Source organism: Protopterus annectens, chromosome 5.part0 (assembly GCF_019279795.1).
Source record: "Protopterus annectens isolate FY-2018-M chromosome 5.part0, PAN1.0, whole genome shotgun sequence".
NCBI lineage: Eukaryota > Metazoa > Chordata > Ceratodontiformes > Protopteridae > Protopterus > Protopterus annectens.
The window spans coordinates 1,639,313,362-1,639,319,361 of NC_056735.1; the positions used below are offsets into that span (position 1 = coordinate 1,639,313,362).

Here is a 6,000-nt window from a genome sequence, read left to right on the forward strand (position 1 = left end):
CATATCATCCCATGATGAGGCAGGAAGTACACAGATCTCGCTGTTGTCGCTTGGAGGTCTTCTTCTGTTTACTGGTAAGCAATTCACATTTGTGACATTTTAAGCCCTTTTTAAGTTAAAACTTTTTTTTTTTGAGTTAAAACTTTAAATTTAACTTTTTTTGACAGAACTGTCTGTCTCTCTTTTTTTTTTGTAATTTCTCTTCCCTTCCCCTTAGGGGTGTGTGTTGTGTTTTTTACTATTTTTCTTTTTGGTATTTTAATTTTTATATTAGTTTAATGTGTGTGTTGTTTGTTTAGTCCATGTCTAAAGAGAGGTGGTAAGGTTTTAGAAGCGTGACTTCAGGCGAGTCAGAAGATGTCCTGGACAGACGGTCACACTTCTTGCCTCTCTTTGCTTGCAGACTTCACCTGCAGTTCTTCACCTGCTATTTTGTCACTCCTTCACCCCCTGGAGCCAGAGAGTCTCGAAGGAATAAGCGGGAGGGCTCCTCAGTGCCGGGAGCCCCGGAGGGCTCTCCGCCCCAGTAAACCCATTCAAATTCAATTTCTGCAAGACAAGGCTTCAAGCCCTGGGCTCGCCTCAGAGATAGAGTCGAGATCGGAGTCGCTGAGCCGAGCTGGATCCCGATTTAAGCTTTCGGGCTGGCGCTTATCGGTGCCGACTTGTCGGTTCTGATTGTGGTGTCGGTATCGGCCTCGGAGCACCCCACGCAGGCATCGTGGTGCCGGCTACGGCTATTTCGACACCGGCTATTTCGGCTGCGTATCGCGTTGCGGGAAGGCTCTGGATCGGCGGCTCTGCCGCCCAGAAATCGGTGCCGACATCATTATCAATATCGCCCGATGGATCATTCAGGAAGAACAGGGGATCCGGTTCCAGGCCGATACTTCTTCCTCCCGCCTCACGCCTCTATCGAATCTTCCCATCGGAGTTTCCATCGAGAAGGTCATCAAGGTCATCCAGGTCAGTAGAGAGAGAGTGGTCAGTAGATTGCCTCGTCACAGGTAAGTCACCCTACTGGCCCAAGTCCGCTCAATCCAGACGCATCATTGGTCCACACCCTCCACACCCAGTTCAGTTCCTCCTTCAACCCCAGAGCTTGGAGCTTGGTCTTCGGGCATGGTTACTATACCGCTACGGGACGAGGGAGCTTCTGCCCTTTCCTTCCCCTACTTCCCTACTCTTTCCTCAGGCTTCCAGTGGTCTCCAGGGTCAGGCATCCTCCTGAGGTCCGAGTGGCATCGACCCTTTGGAGCTCCTCGCCTCTTCCTTCCCCGAGCCTCCCCCTGGGTGAACCTCCTTTCTGTCCATCATCTGCCTCCCTTCTCTTCGGCCCCTGGAGTTCCTAGCTCTTCGAGCTGGGCCTCTCGACCTGCCTGGGAGAGGAGCACTGAGGTGATGATGAGTGTAGACCTCACCTGTATCAGTCAAGCAGTCCTTCCTACCTAGTGTACCTCTATTGTACCTGTTGACATCTTCTGCCCCTTTCATCTCACCCAGATCCTCAGACACAGGTCTCTTCCCGGGACTTCTCCTGACCCTTCCTCCTGATTCTTCTCTTAGAGGGATAGGAAGAGGGAAGAGAGGAAGCTCCCTGACTCGGAGAGGTGACTCACCCTGAGTCTGTCACTGGATATCAGAGGACCCCTCAGGGAGATGAGGATGCCTCTCAGACATCCTAGAACTTCTGAAACAGAGGGAAACTTGCTCAGACACAATCCCTCTTCTGATGAGTCCCATAAACTGAGAGGCTTTGTAAGCCCTCTCACCCACCTATACCTAGTCCGCACCACGACTTCTTTCAGCACCGCCTTGCATCATAGCAGGGACAGCTCTGACTTCAGAGAGCAGTCCCTGAGGAGGGTTTTATAAATTTAACTAGAGCCTAGTGACAAACAATTCTCTACTAAGGGTGTCCCTTCTTGATGCTATGGTGGGCCCCGCTTGACTACCAGCCCAATCTCAGATCTGTGTCTGGCCCTGCCCATCCTTAACCTCTCTAGGACCACACTGGAATACGGCTGCAAGGATGTTTTCTCAGCTTATCTTTGCTATGTCTTCCCTCTTATTCTTTTGTCACTTCACCACCATCTTTAAGATTCCTGGAAGGAGCTGGGAGAAGAAGTTCAGATCCTACAGCTTAGGCAATTAAGAAAAGATTGCGCAGCTAGTTACCCTAATTCCATTTAACTCCTCCATGCTGGAATCCACATCTCTGCTGATGGAGGAGAGATGTCAAGAGCTAATAGTGTGCTCTTAGACCAAGCCGCCCTGATGCGGTGATTTGATTTTATGGATCCCGCCTTCATGGCCTTCTCACTTTTCCTCCTCAGGCTTTGTTTGTTTGTCATAAAAAGCATGAAACCTGGGTCAGCTTTGAGCAGGAGCAGGACGGCAAGAGCTGCTGTTGAGTCCTGTTTCCAATTTCTTCTGCAGGCCTTGGTCCCAAAGGACAGGTGGGTGGAAGATGTGGTTCCAGAAGGACAGAGAGCCACGATTCCTATGTGGTCAGCTTCAGACCCCCCAGGCAGAGGGGTAACAAACAACAGACGCCGGCTGTAGAGGCAGAGGGGGGCAATCAGCACAACAGGGAGCAGGGAGTCGAGAAGCCTCTTCAGCAGGTGAGGCTCTGTCTCCCTGCTGTCCTCTCCTGGAGGCAGTCCACGGCTGTCTCACTGTTATCAGAAGCCTGCAAGTAGTCCCCTCACCAAGACAGATGGGTATAGTCGATACATATCAAGGGGTCACATACTCCTTTCCTGGAAGTTCCTTACCTTTCCTCTCAAGTTCCTTCTTCATGTACCAGGGGAGCCCAGACATACGTATTAGATTAAGAGCCCTACTGCAAAAGACAGATTCACCATTCATTCATAGACCATTCAGAGCCACCATTATCAAGGTTCTTCTACATCCAGAAAAGACCACAGATCGGAGACCAATATTGAACTCAGCAGACAGGAGACTTCTGTTCAATATTCAATCTCTGAAGTTCTCTACTCCACAGTCAAGTCTGACAACTCTACAGAAGGTCAGTGCTCACAGTCTCAATAGATCTTCACTGTGCTGAGATTTCACACATCACCACAGATCTCCAGGAGATCATTAGGCCACTGTGGTCAGACTAGTCAGAGCCCTCAAGCCCTGCCCTTGTCAGAGGTTCACCAAGTTCAGTGCAGTGGTCATGGCATGGGTCAGGTCACGCCACCTTGAGACAATGCCATGAGGTGACTCTCTTCTGTCTTCGACGACCAGTTCCTGTCTATACATCAGGTGGGACAATATACCTTCCAGGTGATTACACAATGACCTCATGTGGGCATTAGTCATCTCTATCAAGTCATCTACTTAAAGTACCTTCATTTGCTCTTCTGCCAAACTCATTACCTTCAGGTACAAACACAGAACGAAAGTCCTGATGTCATACCCTTGTCATTCAAAGGACATTCAGTGACATCTGGTGACTCATGTTAGGATCATTCTGGCCAGTCCAGACAAACAGGCCTATTATTCTTCTCGCAGGTATTACTCTTATGGCTATGCTCCTTCTACGATTCCCAGTTCCTCTAGTGGCTCTACACACTTTACCCTGCGCAGCCACTACTAAGGCGTCCACAACTTCAATGCGCCACCACCAGACTCTGGGGAACTCGCCTCTTGCTGGACATCTGCTTGGTGGATCGCTAAGGCCTCATAGCCACTCTTGTGAGGTGTGCCACCGGGCCCTCGACAGCCACTGGTGCAGTATGGTCTGGCGACGCAGGGCAGGGTCATTATCAGGCAGGATACCCGGATAGCCACTAAGAGAGTCCTGTCCATCTGCACATAAATGTCCTGAGATGAGAGCAGTGCTTTTTAACGCTGCAAGCTCAACAACTGCTCTTCTTCCATATCAACAACTGAAACCCACACCCTCTGTGTCTGTAGTTTGGTGAGACAATAAACAGCACCGGAACCAAGTCCCTCCCCTCGAACTTATAGTAGTTTCGATATCCTGCAATGGGCCATCTCCTCTCATCGCTTCTGGGGTGGGCCACCATATCCCCTGGGAAAACCAACATGCCTCCGACAGATTGAGCAAGCGACATCATAGCGGGCAATTCAACATCTTAATGGGAGATTAGCTCCCGAGACAGCTCATGTTGCACTTCCCTTCAGCCTCTCAATTTTGCTACCCCCAAAACCCTCTTCTTCTTCCAGGCCAGGCCCTCCAGGACATTTTTACATCCCCCTCCATTTCACCTCTTCAGGATTGCCCTCCAGACTTTCTTCTGATCTTCCTCCATTCCAGAGATCCCTGTGGGTGATTGCCTCCAACCGCTCTGGAGCTGCCTTGATTCTCTCCCTTGCTTAGCCGTGGCATCCTCCATCATCCCCTGATCTCCTGCATCACCTTGGCTGCAGTGCATCTGCTCCTGTGCTGTGATCTACTGATTCACCAATCCGTCAGCCTTCCTTAGCACAGCTTCTTTGATTCACTCACATCCAGCATGGTTCCTCCACTTCCTTCCTATCCTCTACTCCTTTGATCTCTAACTCAGTTAGAGATATCATAGTAGCTTCACTGCTGATCTCTTTTCTTCTTATTACTAATTCAAATGGAATTGATCTTTTTGGGCCAAGTGCAGGCAGTAGTGAGGACTTTTTACTGCCCCTGTCTTCAGGCAGTCCTCTTTCTAGCAGAGATTTTCCATGGTGTCTTCTTCTTCCACAGTCTGTAGCAGAGCTTTGAAATTTTCTTTCCTTCGTCGGCCTCTGCAGAATAATATTATGTCCTATAGGCTCTTGCATTTCCTTTCAGAAAGGAATCCAGATACTAAAGCCTCCAAATAGGAATTTCTTGATCCCTTTTTTCCTTTTCTGCTGTTTCTTGTTCCTGAAATATCTTTGTTGGGCTTGCGGATTAGTCCTGAACTGCTGATTCTTGGAAAACTTCCCTCCTACTGGCTATTTTTTCTTGCCAGGAGGTCTTTGAAAACTAATCCTATCTTTTCGACCCCCTCATTTGACTTTTCACAAAGACAGAGTATCTTTCTCCTGTAATTTTTCCTTTTTTCTATAAGGTCGCCTAAAAATCTGGAACTACAATCTCTTGATCTCTACCATTTTTTCCCAAATATTCAGAGAACAAAAATTTAAAAAAAAGAATTTGAAACACGCCCACCGAGCAGCTTATATAAATTTTGACAGAACAAAAAATTTGTAGAAAATCTGATCAACTTTTGCTCTAAATCTGAAAAAAAAAAATTTATCCTGTTTCTAACAGCTGCTTTCAAAAGATGGCTTTCTTCGTCATCACTGAAAGCTACTTCTACAGCTTCAAGCTACTGACTGAGCTTTAAAAGTACATTTCCCAAAAAGCCCTAGGGGGCTGCTAGCACTTTTAGACTGCCTTTACAGCTTTGTTTGTGCACAGCCACTTGGACTATCTTTTGTTTTGTTTCCTATTTTAAATTGGACTCCACCACTCTAGACAGGATAGGAGTTGGCTCTACAGTCCCTGGAGAGTTTGGTTCCATCAGATTAGCCAATCTTGAAACACAGGACGCCGGGTCCCATCAAGAGAGAATGAAGTAGATTGACAACTCTCTCACTCTAGCAAGCCTGTTAACGCTCCATGTTAGACAGACCTTGCCTAAGTTCTTATAATTTCTCCTTTCGCTCATTCCATTCTGGTTGTATCTCCCTTTGCTTTTCTTAAAGTTTATTCAGACCTGGTCCTTTTTTATTTTGCAAGAGACTTCCTTCCTTTAAATCCCTATCTGTTGCTCCTGTGTTATTGCATGTTGGGAACAAACGTAGATCTGGGTAAAAGTGGGCCTTGCATCATGGGAAGCAATTAGCCCCCGAGCTGGTAAAAGGAGGAAGATCATGAACAAGTAAGCTTCGGAGCCGCAGGGAAAAGACAATTTGTGGCTTTTCCTTTTCTTATCACATTTAAATTATTTAGAATTTGCTTCACCTCAGGTTATACCATAGATTTGTTAAAACTGACCAAGA

General features: G+C 47.5%; 1 protein-coding gene across 1 annotated transcript in view; it reads left to right on the forward strand.

Moving 5' to 3' along the window:
* SYNJ1 (synaptojanin 1) overlaps window positions 1-6,000 on the forward strand; it is a 2,168,218-nt gene that overhangs the window by 1,613,708 nt on the left and 548,510 nt on the right. The gene's annotated exons all lie outside the window — the stretch shown is intronic.